Below are 27,111 nucleotides of genomic sequence, written 5' to 3'. Positions count from 1 at the left end.
TGGTGAAGACTAGAGAGAATATAAATGAAAAATATGGGGGCCCAATAAATGTCAAGGCTCCCAACTTGGTTTGTAAAATTAAAAGAAAAAAAAAGAAAGAAGCTATATCTATGCAAGATACAAAAACTTAACAGAATAGATTAGCTTTTTAACATCTTGGAAATAACCATTTTCTGCCCACACAACGTGAGATTAAAAATTGCACTGATGTTACAGTCATGGCCATCCTGAAAAAGTTATACAGAATTATCTATACAGATTTACCATTATTCAAATCTTCTTTACGGGTATTTATCCCCAGACCTCTGCTGGACCATGAATATTTTATGTTACATCTAGGATGGTGAGGACAGTTTCCTGTGAACCTGTGTGGCAGGGTAGAAGGTGTGTTAACCATGTTTGTAACCCTAGGAACCACAGCCCGAGGAAGCAGGTCAGAGCTAGAGCCAGAACTACAGATCCAGAGCCTTCTCTTGAGTGGGAATTTTCAAGTCTGGGGTTCTCATTTCTAAACAGAACAGAATTTTAAAATAGCAAACTCTTCTGAAAAACAGAATTATTCTTTATGCTCAGCCCTCTCTAACAGTCATATCAACATCTCAACTTCAGAGAGAACTGAGTACCCTTAGGACTCTCTAAAAAGCACCTGGCATCCTATAAAATTGTACTGGGATCCTCTTCACAGAAAACGATGCTTGCATGATACATGCTTTCTTATTTTCTGAGGTATGCAGGTGAAATAGGAACCACCAAAGAATGAACCATACCCCTTCACTTATGAAAGGAAACTGCAACTGCATTGTTACTAGAGTCATTATTATCTTGCAATGCTTTTGATACAAAAAGCAAACAAAATTAAGGCAGAGCTAAAAGTGAAAATTATGTTTATTAAAATCTGCAATAAATTGTCAATGTAAACTTGCACAACGAAGCTGAATAAGTATACCTCATTGGAAAGCAGAGCTTTCACGGTTATACTGTGCAATGGATTAACACTGTAGTTCACACAGGAGTACAAAGCCAGCAGCAAAATAGACATTATTCTATATTTAGCTTCTCTGTTGCTGTTTTATATCACCTAGATGACTAGAAAATACACCACTTTAATGCAATATCTCATTCACTAAAATCCTTCACAGCTAATTTTACTTTAAATCTAGTAATGAATTTCAGAACACGGTAAGAAATGTAGTATTAAATACCCTATAATGGCACAAAGAAAAATAAAAACACGAGTATATTTTTATATAGTTTTTCTTAATGAAAAACAAGGAAACATACACAAAGTATTTGAGTTTTTCATGCTGCTACCTTTTATGTTTTCTGTGCATTGTATTTGAATGCTGTCCTCTTGATTATATTCTCTGAAATACTTGTTTGAAGTAAGATACTTTATTTTAATAAGTGGAACAAAGCTTTGAATAGCTTGGTTCAAAAAACAGTTTTAAATGAAAGGAGCTGTTGCTAAGCACAGGGATCTTTGCCAAATACTTTTTAAATGGTTTATTGTGCCCTAGCAATCCTGAGATTAAAAACATCTCTTGAATTACAATGACACATCAAAAAATAAAATTAATGTGGGGGTTTTCATTACAAGAATTGAGCCTCTGTGTGTTATTCTTTCCATTAGATAAGAAAGAAACATACTGTGGTACATTGTTTTTGCTGTCAGAGTGAGCTTTTAGGCAAATATACAATATTACACTGTATCCCTCATGGATTCAATCACGTACTGTACAAGTTCTTCTATTAATTTAACTTAATGCTGTGGATTTAAGGGATAGACTGTATATTTTTCACATATTTTTCTGTACTAGGGATGAGTTATTTTTAGACTCCATAAGTCTTCATCAAAATCATAAGATTGCATTGCCTCATTCGACTACAGTATGAATAACAGCATTGCCTCACGCTGTAACAAACATTTCATTTTCCACAGTTCTTGCAACAGTTACAAAACAATTGTTTTCCCAAACTCTGATGTTGCAACACTGCGGAGCATATAGATCTCATTGTCAATGAGAAACCTGAATGCAGAGCACTAGACATTTTAAAGAAAAACAAAATCAATAGCATTTCCTAGCTAATAAAGATGTCTAACTCAACCAGTACTCTTAACAGTGTTGGCCTCGCATCACACAAAGTATGATTTAGAAGAGGGAAAAAGGAAGTAGCAAAGACAACAGAGAAAACAGCTGCTAATTGATTCTAAACCAAACTTGATTTCCACATCCTGAAATCCTATTTTACTTTGCATCCCGGGGGCTGCAAATAGATAACAAACCAAAGACATAGCTCCAGATACATCAAGCTGGATATGAAGGCAGGGGCAGGCAGAATGGTGGGATATTTCTTGGAATCACTATCTATTGTATTTTGCTCAATATATCATAAGGTACCAGTGAAAGCACATGTACCTTGCCAGGTAACACATGCACATGTACATGGGTACTATATGGATTTCGCTCACAGGTTTTATCTGTCAACATATACTTTCCTGCTTTATTTCACAAGAACAAATAATATCATTCATCTGCAAGTTACAGATTATAGCAAATTAAACCAAGACACATTGTACATAATAGAACTGAGCAAAATCCAAACTAGGTAAATTGGCAAACACAATAACGATTGGAACAAGCAGCTCAAATTACATTTGTCTTGTTACTCACATACGTAACAACTCAAGTTACTCAAATAATAAATGCAGACATATCTAACTCGAACGAAACACAGTGAAATCCTTCTATTTTTCTATCTCATATAGTTTCATGGGTAATCCATTCTAAAGATACCCATTCAGGTATCTATTAAGCCCAGAACATTCTTCTCTTAAAGAATTTCTATATTGTAGTAATTGTCCCCCAATGTGACACTCTTAACAGAATTTGAACATAGAGGTAAACGGCTTTTTTTCCTTCTCCATCTTAAAAAGGAAATATATGAAAAAAGATAGGAGCAATACATCAAAAGGAACCCCAAGGTCACCTTCTCAAGCTGGCCATGGATTCTTTGCCTCTCCAAGCTGGCACAAGAGCTTGGAATTTCAGTGGGGACCTAAAATGGCCAGAAGGGTGTTCCCTTGTTGTAAGGCACTGTCTGTTGGCACGACATTGTCATTACTAGAGCTCCCATATTTAGGGGGAGGGAGAAGGATGGTGGGAACAGAGAAGCAGCATGACAGATGAGACCCAGAACATCTATCTTCCAGTGCTGTAATTTACCATACCCTTCAGCTACTAATTCTTTTCAAGAACGGGTGAGGAACATCGCTTTGGATCGAGAAGTCAAGAAACAGGATCCTGGCCCACTTCCCATGCAGTCCCTAGTGCTGAGCCAAGCTGATGGGCAGACATCAGCAAAGCTGGACACGACAGCAGTGGGAAAGGCGACTGGAAAATAGAGAAGGCCTGAAGTATAAAAATCACAACAGTGTACGTAGCATATCTTCAAAGCCAGCAGAGAAAAGGTAACAACAGTGAAAGCAGCAAAAAAGGTTAATGTGAGTTCAGCATAACTAAACCAAAATACTTGCATTAGCAGATCATGACTTAAAGAACAGGCATCACTGGGGGATGATACCTTTTCTTCACAGAAGCTTCACTGTGTATTGTAAATTATTCAGAATAATCTGCAATGAAGTTTCCCTATAGTTTAGTGCAATGGGTTCTCCTCCATCCCCACCCCCCCCCAAAAAAAAAAGGAATTTTATATTAATATCGTTTCACCTAGCATTGTATAAACTATGCAACGACTGACATGGATATGCATCTCTGTGTCTGAAACTTGCAGAAGGTTGTTTCACATTCCCAAAGGCCTACTCACAGGAGTGAACTTAAAGTGCACGTGTTTTTAAAAGCAGATATTAAAGAGTCTGTATGTTGGTCAAGTTGAGAAATACCTGTACAAAATTATATTTTTAAGACACTATATATTTCAACGAGAGACACTCTATAGCTTAACTTTCCTCCTTCAGGAGATCCCTGCTGAATCCACTCATACACTTAAGCAGGGTAATCAGGATTCTCATTGCCTTCAATCACACAGAACTAGGACCCCATTCTTCAATTTATCAAGCCCACTCATCTCAGGGGGAGTCCAAAGGCAGTGAATGCCACTAGGAAAAATATTCCTAAAACAGCCCCATTTGATTCCCTGCTCCGATAGGAAATAAGAAATAAAACACTTTAAAAATGAATCAGATCCCTTCAACCTTTGCTGAAAGAAGGCCATCACGGTTTATAGCACTGAAAAGGTGAAGAAGAAATATAAAAAAAGATGAAAACAATTACAAACCTTTACATGCCTCTTCGGGAAATATATACTTTTCTGTTTTTCTTTGATAATACAACATAACTCCAGATTTCTACAACACAAGGAGAAAACGCAGTCTCACATAAAACATCCATCCACTACGAAAGGCATTTATTGGTCTCAGAAGCCAGATATCACCAGAACCAAGAAGCACCATTATTTGGACAAAGATGAAATGAATCGTCGTGACATTCTAACCTGCGAGAAGATGCACTCTTCATCGCCAGTCAATATTCAATAACGCTCATTAAGAGAAGTAAATTGTGGAGGCTTTGAACACTGGCACTGGAACTCACAGACTATGGCAACTTCATTTACTCCTGTTTAGTTCTGTGGAATAGTGTTTATTCAGCATGAGACACATGCCATATAAAGTAAGTCTGAGCTAATAATTTTCTCATTTCCTAAAAACCTTAACTACGTTAATAATTAGGGCATGTTTTCTTCATACTGATTCAGAAAGGAATTAACACAAGTGAATAAGCAGTAATTTTCATGATCAAATTTCCAATATTCTCTAAAGCATGAGATTAATTTTGCATTTGAGTTTTCTTATGACAAGGATCAGACTGCAATATTTCCAAGCGCCAATATATACCTCAAGCTTATAAATTAAAAAATGCTATGTTGAAATAAGCATTCTGAACAAATTATGCAAATGTTAAATACATGAGAAAAAAAATCAAAGGTAAATGAGAGGAAGGGACTCTGATAATAGCAGCTTAATATGAGCAAATTGCCCGTCCCCCATTAGCTACCCAAGATAAAGGCTTCTTTCTAAACCAAAAGTAAAACTTTTGAGGAGAAACTTGTAAAAATGGAAAAACATGTAGTAATTGCTAAGCTTCCTCATCAGGAAGAAATTTTTGTGCAAGTTGTCCTTATTTCAGACAGTGATAGTTTTATTTTATCTTCTCCAGCAGTACGATAGTTTCTTATTAGGGTACTTGGCTTAGAGCTTATTTTTTAAATTAAATTTCAGTTATAATAAACTCTTGCATAGATTAAAGCAAACTATTAGAGCGGTAGCTTGTAGATGATGTTATTTCAGTGAAGAAATGTCGTAAGTTTAAAGTTTAATGTTTCTCTAATGATGGCTCTGTTAGCTAATTGAAACAAGTACTGTAGAGACATTTTTCCTCTTTTGGCAATTACCATTTTTACTAACAGTCAAGTAAAAAGTAAACACACTTTGGGTACTGGAACCTCCTTAAGCCCTTTTGTAAACCGAATACTGAAATTTCAAAATTAATAATAAATTGAATTAGTTTTCAGAGTGTACTTTATCTTTTTATTTAATAAAACATTTGAAGAGGGTAAATGAAGCACAGATGGAAAACTCCGTGACAGGCACACGCAGGTGGGGGCCTTGGTCACGGGGATCCCTGTGCAGGCAGCAAGAGACCCCGCTGCGCATATTTACCGGGCATTTATCGCAGAGAACGCGCGGGGCTCCCCGGTGCCCACGCCAAAGGGAGCGCGGCCGTTTTAAACCCTAAATCCGTTAGCTGAAACGATCCTTCGTGCCCCAGCCCCCCGGGCTCCGCGCACCTGCTCACCGGTGAGACCTGAAAGCTTGAGAGGGGGAAAAGCAACGGGAGCGCCGGGCGGGCCGGGGGGCCGCAGGGCTCCCGCCGCCGCCGCCTGCCCCCTGGCCGGGCCCGTGGCGCCACCTGGCGGAGCGGCCGCGGGGGAGCCCCGGGGGCACGCGGCCGTGGGAGCGGGACACAACCGCGGGCGGGGAGGGGCACGGAGCGGCCGGCACCCCCCCAAAGCCAGGAGGCCCCGGCCTGGGCCGAGGGGCAGTTTCTGTCATTGCCCAAAGATGGCTCTCGCGGAGCCCATCGGTTCCGCTCGGTAACGGGTTCACTGCTGGCTCATTCTCCAGGCAATCTCTACAAATACTGATTTTCCGGTGCAGTTGCCCGTAGTTCAGTATCTCACACCACACACGGCCTTCCGAGCCATTCCTTCCTTCCTGTCTCTTTTGTAACAGGATCTTATCTTCACGGTCCTGTGGTTTTGTAGGAGACAAGGGTTGACAGAACCACTAAGATTCTTCCTTCTAATTCTTTCCAAGATGTTGCATGTGACTTGTCTAATCTTTTCAATAAAGTCTATACTATTAGGTTAGCTCCAGAACATCAAAATATGCTGCTTGGTAAATATACAAAGAAAAAAAATGGATATATTGCCTTTGAATCGGACAACCACAAATCTGTAACACTGCCTTGGACATTTATTAACCAACCTACAGACAAGACATACATACCTGTGAGTATACAAGTCTGTTATGTGTAACTACATACAATTCACACAGGGTATATACTATAAACTGTTCAACAGGATAACAACTGGAAGTTATTAGTCCTTAAAGTCAAAATGCAATATTCATTATGCAAGTGACCTGTAAAGCAACTTCCATTCTGCACATATTTGGCAAGTACTCTTTGGGAGTAACGTTACAACATCCAGCTGAAGTGTCTTCAGGCTTCTCAAGTGGACAACACAGGCTGCTTTTTTTTCTTTCCTACAGCCATTAACAAGTCCTTAACTTGCCCCCGCCAGCGCAAAGCCTTATGAAATAACGTACTGGTTGAGTTTACCTTTATTGTATGGCACAGAAAAGAAATTCTGCACCTAGGAACTTAGAGTCTTGGGCAGGGAAGCAATTTCATAATTGGGCAATTACAAGAAAATACGCACTTCTCAATGACTCAACACATCCAGAATATCTATTTGTTTGAGCAGTTCAACAGAACAGAGCTCAGGCTATTGTGTTAGTTCTGGCTGGTGACTCCAAACAGTGTTACAATCCCATGAGCCACAAGGCCTGAATCTGTTTATGGACTCCTTATCCATTTTCCCAGGTGCTGTCTATGGAAATCAGCTTGAAAGTTGAAGATACTGTATTTCAGGAAAATATTTCCATGTATTTTTTACATATGCTTTAAACCCATGGAATTTTAAATAGCTGACTTCCACACTGAACAAGTGAAATTAAACCAAAGAAAGCATACACACTAAAAATTACTAAAATCATGTTAAATATTTCCCTTAACCTACGTTGCATAGTATCAGCCTTTTTGTGGATCCTTATTTCCCTGCTTTTACTTCGTTTCTTTTCACATGATTTACATAAGCAGATATCGTTTTAGTTAAGCGTATCTATCTGTACATCTCGTATAAATCTTTCTGAATTTGGTTGCATGGCTTCTTGTTTTTCATGGCCTGCCACTCCCCCGCAACACAAAAACCAAAGCGTGTGCTACCCCTCGACTGCATGGTCTTTTCTTTTTTCCAGACCATTGGTTTATAAAATGAACAAAATTGGTCCTAATACTGATCTCCTGTAGCACTCCACTAATCACTTTCCTCTTTCCCAAGCCACTACCCACTCACAAATACCTCTGTCTTTGATGTCTCAGAAGATAATTTATCTATTCACATACTTCAGCTACTATAAAGTATCAAAATTACAGACCTTGCAGATTATTCTTTTGTGTTTTGCTCTATCAACAGATTTCCTAAATGCTAGGAAAATTATGTCTATGGACCCAATTTACCTTGTTACTGTATAGCAATGATTTGTGAAACATAATCAAATTTTTGTGGCTGCCTTTAACTGTAATATTCCAGGTGCCTCCACTGGGGCCTGGTATAAAAATAAATGGAGTAGGAAAAAAAATTAAACAGGAAGATCATTCTGTGCACCCATTTACCATCATGGCTCAGGTAGTATCATGTCTCAACAGTCCTCCTATATGGAAGAATTTAAAAAAAAAAACAGTGAACAATCAACATAATCTCATATATCTAGACAGAAATGTGCAGGCATATTTGTTTAGGAATCCATAACTTAACTCAAATTATAGCAACAATATGTATCTATTACTCTGAAAAGGATTATGTTCTGCTCACAATACAGTTATGGTCTACCTTTACTTCTACTACTCTTTTTTTTCCCCTTATTCACCTAGTAACTACAGCAGTTTTTCAGTTCTACATACCCAGCTATTCTCCCCACAAACTGTTACTCCCCTGGGCTTACCCAGTGATTTCCACGCTGCATTTCCCCAGCGTGTGTCAGAAATGGGCCCATTTACACACTGGTCTGGGGGAGGGAGCTGAATGGGGCTCACCCTACCATTAGCACAGGCTGGTGGAGCTGCATTCCTGGATTCTTACCTCCCTCCACTATTCCAGCCCATTCTGCAGGGCCTTAACTCGTTCATTCCTTAGATCGCCATCTACATCTGCCTTAGAAGACCTTACAATATAGACTATTAAGCCTTTCGTTGTAAACCTATTTAGTGAAGAGAGATGTGCTGGTTCTGATGAGTACAAAGGATCCAGGAGAGAGATAACCTATGTGTTTTCCTTGCACATGCAAGGCCTAGTTTTCAGAAGCTTCTGCCCACCATACTCACACCTCTTTCCCCACCCAAGGCTTAAAGTACTGTAACAAAAGACAGGACCTACATTTTCCACTTCATCTCACAGCTATGTGTATTTGTCCATCATTCTCCCAGTCTTTCGTTCAGTTGTGAAGTCCTCAGGGTGCTTTCCCTTGTGTTTAACTACAGGTGGGTTTGAAAGAGGAGGGGCAAATCAAAGGACTTCCTCTGCACCCAGATCCTTGTTCCCCAGCTGTGGGGGCAGTGTCTCAGGGGGAGCAGGAACCCTTGTTTGTGCTCTCTGTGGCCACCTTGGCTTCACTGCAGCAGAATACAGGGCAAGAGACAGAGCACATTTGAAAGGGATTCCCCAGCCAATACTATGAATTATAAAAGCACATCAATGATCAAAACACACACAGCGTTCTGCTCCACCTACCTTCCATTTCAGCAATAATATTTCCCAGGCCTATGACCATCTGTGACCTGGCATAGTCCTTCAGCCAGTAACCAGGCAAGATTACATACACCAAGCGCAGACACTATGCATAAGCATTTAGCAGTATCATCATCTGGATATTTTACACCTCAGGATATCTTAAGAAAGTACAGATTCTTCTGTGCCTCACTTCTTAACACTGAAGTTGTTAAGCAGTCAGTGAGCGGTGTGCACACCACCTCACAGAGTAACTACTGTGAATCACGGGTAGAAGTAAGGATTTCAAACAATGAGTGGAGAATATTGATGGAAAAGTGTGCTCTGAGTTGCTGACATCCTTTAGCTATAAAGCAAAAATAAAAGCAAAATAAAGTTTGGAGAAAAATAAAAGTTCTGGTTTATATTTACTCTGTGCTCAAAAAATTCCTTCTTTCTTTCCTTGACTAGTCAGAGACATAAAAATTCTATTACAACAAAAGAATTTGTTCCAGACCCCATCAAATGTCAGAGGCATTCTGATAGCTAAGTGCCAACACAAGATAAAGATTAATAATAGTGGCAGCAACCTCCTTTCCCAAGACTTCTATAAAGAAAAGGGACAGAGAATACCAATGTAGCCACGTACACACTTCTTGGCTGCTACCTTTTCATTTGTGTTGATTCCCATGTAAGCCTTATCACGAATCCCTTGAATTATTGTCAAAATTCCTGTGGATTATAATGACATGGTATCACCACTTCAACCTTTTTGCCCCAGAAAAAGAGAGGGGAAAAAAAAGTCTATGTCACAAGGCAGAAATATTGTTTTGTATTCCAAACCAGCAACACACATTCCTGCAAACACAGTGACTATATGGACGTTCCTCTCATGCATAAGAAGATCCTTAACAGGCTGTCTTTACTCACAGGGCCCTTTCAACAGGTATTCCTGCTTATGTCTGGTAGTGATATGTATCATAAACGTGTACACCATCTTATTTTATATTAAAACAGAAACAGATTGTTTCATATAGTTGAAATAACTGATAACAGAAGGCATAGCCATGCTAATTTATGTTGATCAGGATCTGTGCACATTTTCAAATCTTTGAAGAAAGGCGACTAACTTAAGCTCTTATGTCTAAAACCATCACATAAAGCCCAACTGAAGGGAGCTGAAAAAATAGCTGCACAAAAAAAAAAGAAGATACTTTAAAAATCAGTTAAGTTCTTGTCAACTTCAAAATTGAAGCAAGGTTACGCTAATTGCTATGCTGAGATTGAGAAGCACCCCTGCATTTCGATCATGAACAAGAAGTAATGTATAGATTAAGATGCCATGAAAGAAGTCATTTCAAGTAAGCCAGAAACTCTTAAGCCAACTAAAAATTTCTGAGAGAGATGTATAAATATCATATTTTAATTACATAATTAATGACAGAAATCTTACTACTTCCGAGACATTCACAAGGATTTCCCCCTCTACCGTGTCTCAGTTTCTACCCTCAGCATTCCTAATAAAATAATGAACGCTGTCCCTGGGTGGTAATGGAGTCATCCTACCAAGGTGTATATATGAGCATTTCCTGCACTGTGATGGTAGTACCAGTGGTAATTTCAAGCTCCATGAGAAACAAGACAACAAATCAATGTTTATCAAATGGGGAAAAAAAAATAATAATAAAAAATAAAAAAAGCAGTGTTAGCAGGCAGCCTTCTAAAGCATATTAGAGAGGGAGAAAATTACAAACGGTTATTTGGCAACACTGAAAAGAACAGGAAAACGCTCTTGCAAAGAGCAGTGGCTGTGCTAGTATCAGTGACACAGTCTGCTCTACTTCTGACCTCCCTCTGACTGTGCTGGTAGGGAATTACCAGGAGTTAATCCAAGCAAAGCAGCAAAAGAGGCAGCTTGAACAGGCACTGAAACTTAGTCCTCCACAAGGCTGGAACAATTAGGACAACCGATAACGGCCAAAACTGGTTCTTATCGCTATGAGAGTAAATTACCGCAGGGATCGGAAGTTAATAGCCAGTTCAGGAGCAGAAGCTTTTTGCTGTGGACGTAGACACACTGAGCTAGGCCTGGGAGATGGTGTTTCATTCTTCAGCGCAGAATCACATTTTTAGATAGCTAAATACATTAAAGTATACAGGCAGGTATCTATACAAACAAACATTTCTTGGGCTTTTGCTACGATGGAGATTTTTCTCATCACCATCCACCACCTGCTTCACCATCACAACATACTGGCAGAGTAGAGTTTTATTTTTTTATTTCAAATATACTTTTAGAATACCAGAGATGACATCTATTTTATAAGCGCAGGGTTAAAGAACCCCTATTCATGTATTACTAATGACTAAAAACAGCTGAGGATTCACACTCAGAAAAAAACAGTTATTAGAAGCTGGATTTCTCAATCAATTATCATGCCAAGTAAAACTTAAATTTAAAATCTTAACTTTAATTAGTATATTAAAATGAAACCAAGAAGTCCTTAAATGTTTTTCTGTTTTCAAAATTATCAGAAAAAAAATAAAAAACAAACCTTGACTGCCAACCCCCCCCTTCGAAACTACTGCCTTCATTTATAGAGAAAAGAGAATTTTCTTTCCCTTGCAGCGTTTGATGGAGGCCTTGCCCTAGCTCTGCCCTACCATAGGAAATACAGAGAAAAAGGGATTTTATTACAGAGGTATTAAATTTAGGTTTCAGTCCTTAATAATGACTGTGGAGACACAGATCCTGGTACTACTGAAGCGTAAGCATTATATAAGGATTTTAAAAACGCATTAATAATGCTCTGGCTTGCAGGGGTGGGTGCAGCCCTGGTCAGATGGGGATGGAGTTGTGTTGAGGGAACGCTTTATAAACAGCTAGCTGTGCTGACAATGAATGAGACAGCTTTTCTCCCCTTGGTACCTCCCTGCTCTTTTATGTCCTCTACCAGTAAATCCAGGGCTGATTTGTATAAAGTAACTCCGAATAGAAAAATAAAAGTGGATATTTTCTATGCTGCACATCACTTTAAAATCCCTGACAGACTCAGGAGTCTGAATTGTTAACTTTTAGAATTACAAATAGAGCCTCATTCCATATGGCGCTACTTTTCAAATAACTTTCCTGTAAATCACAAAAAACCAAAAGACCGATTCATTAGCAATGCCACTAACTGTGTCCATGACATGCACTCACAGGCTCCTCACAGAACTGAACATGTCCCAGTAAGTGCCCAGGGAGAACTGTATCTCAATTCTCCTTCTGTGTCCTTTTTTTTTTTTGGTGTTTTTTTTTTTTTTTTTTAATCCATAACAATTTCTCAAACTTCTGTTTATTTTGTGTGCCTTTTTTGGAACTCCTTGGCTCCCCCCTGGCTCTTTGCCAGGTGAATACAAGATCCAGGAAATACTCAACCTAAGCATTTTTCTGTAAGTTTTATGCAAAAGAATGAGGACATCACCAGCATTATCTGTACTAGTACAATGCTGCTGTTTTAATATCACTTTCTATTAGTCAAGTATCAATTATTTAGGTAAGGTACCCTTATTTAAGCTAAACACCTTCCTTTCCATCACCCTTGTCACAGGACTCAGAGTCAGGCAAAATCTGGGCATGAATTTGGTTTTGTTGCAGCAACAGCCTCAAAACCTCTCCGGCACCACTGAAGACTGGCTGTATATTTGCACTCTTCCCGGCTGCGTGCTACGCTCACTCCATACTGCACAGCTTTGCTGCTCTTGGGAAGCCCTTGGCAGCTCAGGGAAGGTGCCCTCCTCTGTCCAGCCGGAGAATCCCACCTAAAACACACCCCTCAGTGCCTGTGCCAAGGACACACAGGACTGTTGGGGCATTTGTAACAAATCAACTAACAGCTAATAAAACAGGTAACGTCTATCATCAAGCCTCAGGGAGCACCATTTAATGACATCACAATTCCCACTCTTCCCCAAAAGATTGCTTCTTTTCTGGGGCATCCAAGGCAATATTTTTCTCTTACATATTTATTGTACGCCATCAATGATTCTGAATATCCCTCCCCATTGGCTCATGTTTGGAATAGACCTGTGTAAGCTTTATGCATATGGACTTCTAGCAACTATAGTACAAAATCCAATTTTTCAGCAGCACCAGTTACAAACCTCATCTAACGTAGAGTGACCTGCTAAGTCATTTTCAGGATCCAGAGACAAAGAGAGAGGGCTTTGCTTTTTTTTCAGCATCCCAGACTTTTCCAACACATGGATGTGAATTTGATACAATTTTACTGAGAAATATTATACCTGTGATTTTTTTAGCTTTTGAAAAATATGAAAACTTTCCAAGAAGGACAGAATAAAGTATGGTTTTTTTGGTAACTCCAATTGTGAATTAGTTAAAATTGACAGTGCTGTAGGATACAAGCTTTGAACAACACTGAAGCATGATATTATGTAGTGAACTGTGGCATCCACATAACTCACTTCTGAAGTTATTTCATTGCCATCTGAAGCACGTATGGAGAGACAAGGCCTGCTCTAATTACAATATTGTAGTTTTGACTGACAGACAATATGTCTACAATCAACTCATTTGAAAGCCATGTGTTGCGACAGTTCCCTGTCCAACTCCAAAGTGCACGGAATTGAGACGAATCAGTGCCTTGTTACTATACACTAATCCCACAGCAAAAAAACCTCACCTAAACCCACATGCATACAAAGAACAGCAACATGGGCCAAGAGGAAGCCCAGGGGTTTTTGTATCTTTTCCTAATTGTTACTATCTGTTGACTTTTTAAACATGGCCAGAGCATTTTAGAATAACACTTTAAAACCTATATCCCCCTCCAAACAAAACTACTGTTTCAAAACTTCCCCAACTTCACATTTGTTATTCTAAAGCAAATTAAATTTGAATATGAAAATTTTCAAAACTCCGTTTTTGAGATCACAAGAGAAAAACCTTTGATATTGTTACACATATTACTAATGCATACAAATATATAGCTGACACGCAAACAATGTTTTTATTCTGACCTCACACAGGCCTGCATAAGTATAATTATTATGCAGCATAATATGACAGAGATATCTGTCATTAGTAGAATTTCTGGAATTTTGAACATACATTTCAATAGCCTAAGTGGACCTAGCTTGGCAATTTAGCTGACCCTGGAAAAGAGTGCCTTATGTTCATCTTGTGCAATCTGTCCAGTAACAGATGTACACCATTAAGATGTAAAGTGAGGTGGAGGAGGAGGGGAACAGCAGGAGAAGAGTCAGGCCACTTAGCAGAAGAGCCATGAGTTTCAGTAGGTCAGCATGAAGGAAGCACTGTAACACACAAATCATTCGAGACAGGTTTCACGTAAGCCTGTGATAAACAAATTACTATTTTTAAAGTATTGAATTTACTTTATGTTAAATGATGTGTAAACATTTTAAAAAAAAGAAAGTATGTGCACTGTGTTTGTGGTGAGAGCATGAGATGGGAAGAGAATGCAAAGAGATTTAGGTATAACAGGGGACACTGCTACAGCTGAAGGAGCGGGGCGAATTCGATCAGCCTCAACAGATACGTTTGGTGTCAGATGGAGAAGCTTCCCCCCAGCACCATGGACCTGGGTCACCAAGAAGCATGAAGCCTACAGGTGGTAAAGTTCTCCAGATTAACAGTTTGTGTTGGTGACATGTTCAGATGTTTGAGCTACTTCGCCATAGCAACAGACACAACCTGTCATATTATTAACTCATCTTCCTTATTACTGCAATGAATATACCAGAGAAGTATGAATAGACTGGATTTAAGCTCCGTGCCGCTGATTGGTTTCTGTGAAATTTTCTCACCTGTATTTATTCAGTTACTACCAAAAATGTGTAAAAACAGACAAGACTTGCATAAAAAACAAAAAAAATGTTTTTTAAAATGTTCAAAGTGCCACTTTCCAAGATTATCACAACAGAAAAATATTCATCATATCTGCCCACACCAAATGTTGATATAAATTATTAATTTAAGGCAAATGTGACAATTAAGCAGATTTATTAGCCTTAGTACATCACGCAATTACTAAACGAGTTTTTAAAGCTCATCTTTTCTTTTTCTCTGCAATCAAAACTTCTTTTGTTTTAGTTACTATATTTTATTTATTGATACACATCATTTTGAGAATGAGCTATCCAAGTTAAATTTAGGACTGACAGCATATAATTAACATACAAAGTACATACAGATACTTATTAGCATCACAACAGCAATCTCAAGGGAGGAAAAAAGTCTCTTTCAGACTGAATTTTCAATAAATAATTAACAGACAAAACAATCACCGTAGCTGTCACTAGAACGCACTTTTATTTGCAGTCTTAGTACGTGGACCGCTAATCGACTTAAGTTAGATTGTTCATACGTGAAAGTAGTCTCTTTTGCCACAAAGCTGATGCAAACTTGGCCATTATTCTCCCATCTGTGGGTATTTCCCTCGCCTATGGTATGTCTACTCTGTGAATAATAGATCGGTAATTTTCCAGGTAATCGTCCAGGATTACAACTGTCATGTTTTCAGAGGTACGACACAGTCCGTAGCTATCAATATATTAGAAATACAGGTAGAAAATTTAAAAATCCACTTCATTATAATAAACAAATACAAAATATGGCTTATTGGACAAGTGTGCTGTTTACCAGAAACACTGCTTATTCACCACATATTCCTTTGGGTGTCCTTTATAAAAAAACAAGCATGGCTGTTTTTTTTTTCACCCTCCACTCACACATTACATGTTGCTCTGGGAGCTTAGATATTGTTTTCAGCTGAGCAAAAGGAAATGTCAGGGATAATTTTGATAAATGCGAGCTCTCTCATATTTTCTGTTAACAAGTGCTTTGTGTGTCTAATAATATGCACCTGTGAAGCTGATTTTTCTTCATGTGACCTCAAAGAACTAAAGAGAGGCTGTACAGTAAAAAGAGACTATACCTACTGCTAGGTCAATAACATTGATGAAAAGACTTCATCAATGCAGAGATAAAATAAGGCCTTCTAACCCCCACCCCACATCGGCTGTGGGCTTATTCTCAGCAATTTTCTTGTCTGCTTGTTGTGGTTAGCTGGCCAAGTACAAACCTGGACACACAGACACCGTGCTGTGACGAACGTGCCAAGACACAGCGCTGAAGTGAACACACCTCAGTAGCAGCCATCAGTGCAGAACTTCTAAATCGATACAAGACATTTAAACTGTACCTCCACCAGTTTTCAAAGGAAGCATCCTTGCTTTACATAAGCTATTATGACAGCCAGCAACTCCTCCTTTCTAATAGACCCTTACTAGGTGAAAAATGCTACAGCATAGAACAAGAATTTATAATAATCTCTTCAACATTTTGAGTGTTACAGTAATTTTCCACTGTATTATTCCTTGTAGCTAAATACCTTTGATACAGGAAACAGTATCAAATTGCAAAGTCCAGGAAAATTCATTGTGGTTCCAATCTTTGGTTTTCAATCAAACATATTTACCATTAGCACACTACACTGGTTTTTCCTCATGAGCTATCAGACAGAATTGTTCCCCCAAATGGGATGAACTGTGGGCTTTTAAAGTTTTCTGTACAGACTGTCAAAATTTCCTAGGTCTACACTGTGAAAGATATTAGGGAAGAGTGTATTTTGTTTTGAATACGCAGTTCTGTTTTGGTTCTTTTGTGCTGGGGATATAACATTAAAAAAAAAAAAAAAAAGAACTATAGCCTGATGTAGGGAATTCTAATAAAACACCCCCTTAATTTCTTTAAAAATAAAAATTTCCTACAGAACATCTATAGATATTTGTGAACAACTTCAAAATTTCTATTCTGAAAGGTGTTTCACTTTAAATCATGTAACTCCTGTGAATCTAGGTAAATAGTACTGAGTTTCTTTCAAGCGTTTGACAAGTATAAAATGACTCTCCACTTGCTAATACGAATTAAAAAGAAAATTGTAGTCTGTTTTCCTGTAAAAAGATTTTCCTAAACAGAATCAGTAGAACTCCAAGTGACAAAATATTTTTGCTTTAGATGAGACAACTTTCTCAGCCTTAAAGCAGTTCTTTTAAAACATTTAAACACGTATTTGATATAAACATTCTCCCATACAAATCCTAACATTAAAATACCTCACAGCTAAAAGAAATATGTCCTGTACTATATTAATTTGCACAGACTTAATCTTAGTCTATAAACCTAGACTAGGATTTGATGTGTCTGTGAAGCCTGACTGACTAGAAATCTGCTTTTTAAATTCAGTGGCTTGTAGTCAAATTTTATTTTTACTCAATCTCTGCTTCTGGAATCCTCTAAGCAAGGTTGTTTTATTTTAGGAATCCTCTTTTAGTCAATTATTTAAATTGTAAAGCTGAACAACAGGATAAAGTCTGTGGGGATTTGTTATGTACCAATGGGTCATTTATTTCTGAATTTTTTGTGCTCTATGCCTGTTAAAATATTGACGTTCGTCCCCTTTGCTCCTTTTTCTGATTTAAGTAAAATGGTAGGTATTGAATTGAATTAATTTACAGATTAGCCATTATAATGAAGTCTTATTTAATCATTAAGACAAGTCAAAAGAGGGGAAACAGAAATCTGGCTGAAAGAGTTTCTGGAGAAGTACAGCTATTCAATAGTCAGGAATCCTGGGAGTAGTCCAGAAGGAAGCTTCAGACAAGTCTCACCCACGCGTTGGTTTAAACATTGTCTACCTGGGTTACTTTTTCTTATGAAGGGAATGTCAGTGTCATCTGCATCACTCACTCTCCATCTCTCCCAAGGAGGTGACGCACAGTTTATAGCCTACCCTTACAGATGCATTTGATTTAGGTGCTGTAGTAAAGTGGAAGTGTCAAGGTGATTCATCTGTCTGCCACCGCTGACAGCTGTGTTACACAAAGTGCCTGTGTGGAAGGCATTGATTGGGCTAAAGTAGTAGGTATTCCAATATCAAAGGGAAAGGCTTTCTTTGTCATTACAAACACAGCACTGGCTTTTGACCAGTCTAACAGATACAGCCTGCGTGAACATTATGTTGCATATTCTGAAGATGTTTCTAGGATTGTCACCCTACGCCAGGGACCAACAGCAGACTATCCCCTTGTAAACTTGGATGAAAACAAAATTTTGCTGCCACAAAAATAATTTAAAAAGGGAAGTGATTACAGTTATATTGGTTTCATAAAAAAAGACAAACACTTGATCATTATACCCTTGATCTGTCACATGGTTTAAAACAACATCCACTACCAGCTAAAAATGTTAATTTACTCTTGCTACAAATCCTATCTGGTTTTCTTCCAGTATGTTCCTGAAGTTTCTCATCGTGTTCCCATTCATTTATGGAAAATTACCACCCATTATTTATTTTGTGAATTGTCATCACTACTTTTACCAGACAGCTACTTCTACAAGGTTCTCCTATTAGTAAAACATTTCCTAGATACTACCATTTTGTAATCTAATTCCTGTCTTTTCATCCATACGTGAGAAATGGACCTTGCTGGTCAAGTTGAATGATAAGCATGTATACATATATGTAGTCTGAAGCATCATTTGTAAAAGAATGAATTATTAGAAGAGGTAATGGGAGCAACCTATGATGATACAGTGTCAACTAAAGCTATTTATCCATCGTAATCCCTGCCTTTATGGATTAAAAATAGTTGTATATTCAAAAGTAATCTGAACTTCAATGTATCAGCTGTTGATGTGTCAGTAATTTATCTAAAATAGCCTATATTTTATCATAATATCCCCAAAATACTGGAAGTTCATTTAATAGTGTGCTGTGCTTTAGAACAATATGCAGTTCCATTTGGGGAAAAAATGTTACATTCAAATTCTTCTAGGTGTCCTTGGTATTTTGAAAAAGTCAAGAGACTTTGAAATTCTAATACACGGGTATTTAAAGAGCTTCACAGATGACATTTTGCTATAGTAATATGAAAAACAAATGCAAAGAAAAATTATTCTTTTTCATATTAAAACTATAGAAATACTAAAATGCAGCTCATGAAAAAATAAAACCTTTATGTATATATTTGATCAGCTTGGAAATATAAGTGCATAGAGAAAGTTTCAAGGACTGTAAAATTGTAGTCTGCACTTGCAACAACTTCTAAACACAGTTTATAATAAAAAACTGGATCATGAGGCAGCCTGTAGTTTCACCACAAAGTTGGAAGTCTAGACCTCCTGCATTTGAGTCCGGGCTTAACACCTGACTCTGCAGTCTTAAGAAATTTGATTTCATTTTCTGTTTCAATTTTCTACCTGTTACACCACGCTTCCCTTTGACATAAGTTTATAAATAACCAAAATGTTTAATGCCTCAAAATGTTTAAGTTAAATCTGGGACTTACCATGAAATTCTAATTTGTGAGGTGTTTACTAGAGACAAAAAGATGGCTGACAATGCAGTGTACCAGCACAGTTTGACCACTAATTGTAAAATATTAGGAACCATTACTTTAGAATGCTGTTATGATTTTTAATTCTGAATGAGATTTAGAAACCTTAAAATACTATTAAAAATACTATCTTGCCAAAATAAGATTCTAAGAAGTGATTAAAGGAAAATGAGGGATGAATGGACTGGTGAAAGTACAGACCTTGTAGGATGCAGGCAGGAAAACATATAGTGTAGGAATATTTAAGAATATGCATGACTTCAACAGCCAATGTAAAGGTTATCTCTGGCTATCAGGTGACCTAGTGGGACAGCAGTATAGCAGGTACATAGATCAGCTGAGGTAAGAGCATCTCTAGTATCTTGTTAGATGTCTAACATTCTTGAGGAATGATGAGTAGCAAGTTAAAATATTTCTTCTCAAACATTTACCAGCTGTTCTACTGATCATCTGCTCTGTAACTTCAGTCTAAAATTTATCATTAAAAAGTCCTGTAAACAAATAATGTAAATAAGGACTGGAAAGTAGTAATTCCTAATACTAAATTACAATGTTCTGGTAGCAACTTGAAACCAAGCAATTTCATTGTGGTTTAGCTCTTTCAATGAACATCAGATGCAATTTAAGCAACTGGAACACTTGTATCATTAATCAGAATTTGTACTTTAATGCAAATAGCAATATGTAATGTGATGAAAAATTCCAATGCTATGTTGGAAAAATAAGGCTGGTATTGCATTTTTAGAAGAATGCAGATGAGGAATCTGGACACATACCATGCTATGAAAATTTGATCTCATACAATCTAGATGTGACAGTCAGCCTCTGGTATGCATGCAGGCAAATAAGTTATCTGTTAGAGGGAGTCTAAGCAGAAGGGAATCAGTCAGGGACACTGGAGTTGGGTTTTGCTTTCTGCATGGGCATGGCTGTGCTACTGAGGCATCTGCTTGCTGGGTACAGCGGGTGTGACCAACTCCTCAGTTGCACCGTACCGCTATATGCTAAAATCTCACGACTGGAGTGAAAAACAGCTTCACGTGGTCTGTTGAAGAACCCGAGCAAGTTCATGGAAGAGAAACCCATCAAGTGTTATCAAAAAAGGTAAATCTCTGAGCACCATTTGGAGGACAAACTGCTGACAGGTGGGAAAATATTCTGGACAAGTATCAGTCTGGGCTTGCATTAGCCTCATTATGAACACTGGCCTAATCTTGAAAAATACCCTATTACAACATGATGTTCAGTTGCTAACAACAAACCTGTTCTGAAATAGAAAATCTTGAGGAAAATCAGAAATCTTAGTGAGAAACAGTGATGACGACCAAATGACTTTTAACTCAGAAAACGTGCCTCAACCTCTCTGAACAATAATTGCAAAGGCAGATAAAAGATATCTCACTGCTACTTTGACTGTTTTTACTGTGACTACCAGCCAATGTGCTGACACTGTTCCCTGTGATACTCAGTTTCTTCACAAAGGAACTGGTGCTCCTAAATAAAGGGTCACTTTGTTTTTCTGGCGCTCAGGGAAAAACCCTGGCTTTAGACCTCCAAAGATCAAGTATTCACATGACTGCTTTTAATACTAGCACAAAAATTTTATCTGTTTGTGTCCTCCTATAAAAATATTTCCTCTGTGCAAAAACAGTTTAGCCTCATGTGTCAGAAAGTAAGCATTTCATTGCAAGAATTCCTCTCATTTGGCAAAGAACATCTTTGATCCTGAATCTTACATACAAGGCACTCTGACTATATCCTTTGAAGCAGCTCAGTTTCTTAACTTCTACCTATTCTTTTATATCAAGTCATATTTGACCATATTAAATAATCCCTTTTTAAAATGCTGAAATATTCAGCTAGTTTGCAAGAGTGGCTGAATTTACAGTTCCAACAGCAAAAAGAAGAGACAACTGAAGAAATAATTTGCACATACTTTTTTTTTTTTTAAAAAAACCTACTTACATCACTATAGCTTGGTTCAGAAATTAATTTTTTTTTATTTGCTTTTTGTCTGTGTAAGGTATCAAATCCAACATCTGGTGCACAGAAATAACATGCATGCATATATTTCATATAATTTTCAATAAAGAAAGCTATTATTCTGACAACCATCCATCACGTAGGGCTGTTCAAGGAATTTAGGCAACTAAAAATCAATAAAATAGTGGAAATACTTAAAATTCTTTACAAATACACTAACTGACTTCAGGTCAATATATTTAGACTGAAGAGACATTAAAATATTTCTAAAACACACACCTTTCTTTAATCTAGGCTTCATGAACCTTCCATCTATGCAGTCAGCCTTGAATGGAATTTCACTCAGTATTTTCACAAAGTGCCTTTAATTTTAAGGACAACTTTTCATTGAGACTAAAGAAAGGAATATGATTTGAAAAAAAAAAATCGTTAGAAGTGAAAACTTACTGATACTGTATTACTATAGCATTACTAAAATTCACAATTTATTATGCATTTATTTCAGATCTTAAGCATATTTCAATCTTGCCATAAGATTTTTAGCACAAATACACTCCAGAACCATCTCTCCATGATCAAAGAGCATGAGGATAATGTTTCAGTGGGCTGATTATAAAGTTTGTGTGAATTCTGTAATATTTTTATAAGAATAATATTAGGCTAGTTTTATGGAATAGGTGCTGTAACTTGGCATCTGAAATGGAGATTGCAAAATGCACATAAAAAAAAAACTAAACTCCAATGTCTTATTCAAAACTGTCATCACCCCAGATGTCTTATTACAAAATCCTCTGACCAACAATAAATCAAAAAAAAACCCTGCACACTGCTTATTTGCACAGAAATTAAGAACTGATCAGAATATTGTTGCAATGACTTTTTCAAACTTTTTTCAAATTTTACCAGTCTAACAGAGTTCAAAGTCTTTAGTTTTGTTCCTGAAGTGAAATGCTTTTCCTATTACCTTATTATGAACCCGTGCATGTAAATCATAGGCAGTAACTTGGGATAAATGTATTTCATCTCTATTTTGTGGTTATTTTTCTATTTATATTGCTGAAATGAGAAATCCACCCCATAGTCCACACAATGATTTAAGGGATGTTCATGCAGTTTTTTCACATTATTATCAATAGTTAAAATGAGTGAGAAAGGAAATGCTTACTCAAGCTACAGAAACATGAAAGAGGAAAAAAAAAATTCTTTCACATCTATTTTCCACATTAAAATAGCTTTGTCTGTTTCAAATTTAAAAGCAAGTAATAGCTAAAATATGCATTAAGTTCTGTCAGGTACAAAGCAGTAGTGACTATTGCAGACCATCAATACAGATTACTGGTACTCTTTTCTAAAGCAAATACTTAAGAGCCCAAATCACTTAGGTGATTCTGAAAATGTTACATATCCTTGTCGCAGTGCCAAACCAAACCATGCCAAATCTATGTTTCATGCCGTGTTTGCACATATATTAGACCAATCCTTTTGAGGACAGAGATGTGTTTTCTTGGATGTTTGCACTTTGCTATGTAAATTCTCAACACTCAGCACAGCCAAAAAACTGTTTCCTTCAGCTGAAACTGATATCAGAGGGATAATTTTTGTTTTGCTTAAAAAAACCAAACCCCAAACACAACACTTAGCCTTTAAACCTGAGCCTTCATTATTTACATAAACAAAAGTTCCACTTAAGTCATGGATATTTTGCTTGTATATACTCTGATTTGGGGTCAATATTTTTATAAATGAAAGAATTCTAAAAGGAGATAATACTGGTTAAAATATGTCACATTTGTTAGACTTATAATATAGTAAATCTGAAATTTCAGCATAAAATATTCCAAATTAAATACTGTTGAGCACAACTCACATCAGTAACAGTTCAATTAACTGCATGTTATAACCAAGACAGATTTTGTTTTTTTCTGCAAGTCTGAGAGTTAACATCATAAAAACAAATTTCACCTTCATAAGGTGACCTTCAGCAGAGGCAATTGTAATTTAACACTAGTGTTGTAAGTGTAACTTCCAAATGAAGCTCTGATATTTTTTTTTTCTTTAATAAATGAAACAAATACAGCAGCTCAAACTGTATTAGAGGAAAACAAATTATACACAGGAAATGTTAAACAAACATTCATTTTCAATATTTAAATATAGTGTGCAAAAGTGTATTTCATCCTAACTGCTTTTGCATCTGTATAATAGCACAATTAATATGTCTTCCATGGATTTCTTCGTGGAAGATAACACTTTCAAGAGAAATTAAATATGGATACAACCTTCTGGCTCAAGATGTCCCTAAACTGCAGATTGCTAGAAGTGTCTCTGGGGAAAAGGCACGAGTGTCTGTGTGCTTGCTTTGCTTTTTACAATTTTCTGAGACATCCTCTACGGTCCAGTGCTGCAGAGAAAGGCTGGTCTGACACAGTGTGGCAGTGGCTATGGACACCAGTCACTTCAGGTCTCAGCAAGGTGACTCTGGAGCATTTTTGCACTATACATTTGTTCTTGAGAGAGGGAAGGGACTGAGAACAGCCTTTAATAAAGGGACACAGATGTTTATGTTTATTGCACCACCTGAGCTAATTAAAATTCTTACCTTTTTTTAAAAAAAGAAAAAAGCTCCCCATGGGAATGAAAAGTGGCTTTAAAAAAATTACAGATGGGATAATGAAAAAAGATTCTTTTCAAAATAAATTATTTGGGTTAAAATTTTTGAGGAAAAAAAAAAGAATATTGTGACACTGATGTCCAATTTGTACGCTTTCTTTGTCTGGATTAGGACATAAGGGAACAGGTTTGTTAAACAAGCTTATCAAGATTGCCTGAAGTTACATGTTACCTTTGCAGCACCTTGTATTGAGTAAGAGCCTTCTTGCTTAGCATTTACGAGAGAAAAAACCTGAAGAATCCTGTCCATCCTGAACACTTAGAAGTGACAACCTTTGGCAGATAAACATTGTCATGGTATTATTGTTCTTACATGAATCCTAAAAAAGATTATAAGCTTGTCGCGTATTTCCCAGATGTTACTGAGCTTTGCCATATCCAGGATTTCTGAGTGAGACCCACAAGAAAATACCAGCCTTCCCCCTAAAGTGATCTATAGTTATACAAATTCATATTTCAGTTGGAGGTGCACCTAACCTACATTTTTTTATTTCATGTTTTATTTTCAAGGACTAAATTGTTTTCGTAGTGAAGTAGTTAATAAAAATAAATTGAAGCCTCCCCCCCCCATATTTCAGTGAACTGCTCTTGAAACCAAAATGTCAGATAAAAGAAAAAGAAAGCTTTAATCTGACTTAGTTTTAGACTCAAATTCTTTTGTAGAGATAAAAGATAGCTGTTCACAGATAGGTTTCTGTATTTACCTAACAACTAACAAATATTTTCTAAAGGTCTGAGAATTTTCCATACCATCTTGATACAATTGAATAGAAGACCCATTTAGCCTAATGAGCATTAAGATTAAATCATTTACTCACAGATCAAAGGAGATTTTAATTATGTAAACGAGTTGTTCAGAAACACAAAATGTTCCATTAAGCTTCACAATTAATACATACAATATTTATGAGTTCAGACTTTTTTCCTTGTTAAAAATTGATTGTTACATCAAAAAAAGTTTCCCTAGATGCACTGATTGAAGGAAAAATATTTTAAGCTATAAAAGTAGCAGGCATGCAAAAGATTTTACTGCCTTTTGCTTTTCCTTCTCCTCTTCTTTTCCCCCCTTTCTTTTGTTGTTGTTGTTGCTCTGAGCGTCTTGTCACCAGATGTTCATTATGTGTACAAAAATATTGAGTTCATATAAGTACTCACAGCACAGTCAGACCATACTGTGTGCATGTCACTGGGGTCTCTAAATGGAACTGAGGCAAAATAAAGCACTTCCAAAAAAAATCTCCACTTAAGGTCTCAATGCTTTCTATTTCTTAGAATATGAAACAACACTAACAAATAACCTGGTGCAAACAAAGAATTGAGCTCTGATTCACTGCTATGTGTCACAAAATATTTTCTTTCTTAAGGGAACAACCTGAGACAAAATGAAGCATAAAGCAACCACTCCAAACAAGGGTCTCATCCTGCTTCTGTATTCAGACAGATGTTACCTTTTGGTGGCACAAACAATGCTGCACATGATAGATCATTAAATCACTGTATTATTTCTAACAGGCAAGATTAAAATAAATGCAAAGAAAACAAATGATGGAAAGAATGCTGATAAAATATGCAGGCTGGATTAGTTATAGAGTAATTTATTTCTACCAGAAGTTCTACTTAGGAAAGCAAATCAAAAGAATGGAAGTCTGCTGACACTAAGTAATCCTGAAAAACACAGAGAACAGTTGTAGGAAAAGTGATGACTACTTAAGAGGGATGAAAAATCCATTCAAATTCTCAAGGCCAGAGGTATGCATTAACAAAACTTTCTACAAGATTATTTTCTACACTTGAACCTTAGCAACTTCTTTTTAAAAAAAAGATAATGGAAGAATACTTTTACTAGTTGTGCTGGGTCAAAATTCTACCCTTAGTTGCAGGCTCCGCTCCATCAGACTACTAGTGCTGTTCATGAAGATGCATCTGAGAATACAGACTGCTTTTCACGTGCAGAGTTAGCAGCTTAGTTAAGGCTACTCAGAGGCACTGACAAATGTGTAAATTTCTCCAGAATAGTCACTAATGATTCCACGTTAGATTTACAAGGAAGAAGCATAAAATATTTAAATATTTTATGAAATCTGTACCATTGTGTCAGTGAAAAATTCCAACACCTTCAACATTCTGTCTTAACAGAGCAGCTGAAGCTTTTTTTTTTTTCATATATTAGGAACTCATCATACTTTAGCTCTTTCACTCAATATCATGATCTTATGATTGATCTTATTTATTTTTGGTTTGTGTGCAACTTGAAGTTGATGCCAGAGTTATTCTAATTATAACACAGTCAACAGAATGACAGAAATCTTATGTCCTGGAACTCCATAAATAATTCAATGGAATTCAATAGCTTATATTCAGTGCAATCCTAATACATCCACAGACTTGTGGTCAGCTTTCAGGTATTTTCCATGTATTTACCTTCCTGCTGAATTATAACTACATCCCAAAACAGAGTCATCTGCCATGCTCCTAATACTCCTGCTTTTGGATACAGATGGCTAGCGATAAAAAGTTGAATTCACTATCCGTCTATTCACTGTCTATCAAAATAAGTGTGAACGTAAATTATCCCAATCACTTTCACGCATGGCATACGAAAACTAATAAATTTGAGTGTCTATTTTTCCTTTTGATGGAGGAAAGAATAATACTTTCAGTAACTTCTCATTAGTTATTTTTTCATGCACAACACTCATTTTCCATCAAGATATCCCTTTCCACAGTCTACACAGAAATAAACAGTCACAACATACAAAGCAGTAACTGCAGCACATTCTCTTTCCACATAAGAGCCATGTAAGCTCCAAGGTGGAGGTAACTGAGGAAGCATACGTTGTATGCTACTTCTCACACAGAGCCAAATCTGTGAAGTTATCACTTGTGGGCTCACACCTGCTGTACGCA

Source organism: Athene noctua, chromosome 11, assembly GCF_965140245.1.
Source record: "Athene noctua chromosome 11, bAthNoc1.hap1.1, whole genome shotgun sequence".
Taxonomy (NCBI): domain Eukaryota; kingdom Metazoa; phylum Chordata; class Aves; order Strigiformes; family Strigidae; genus Athene; species Athene noctua.
This window is presented reverse-complemented; position numbering follows the sequence as displayed.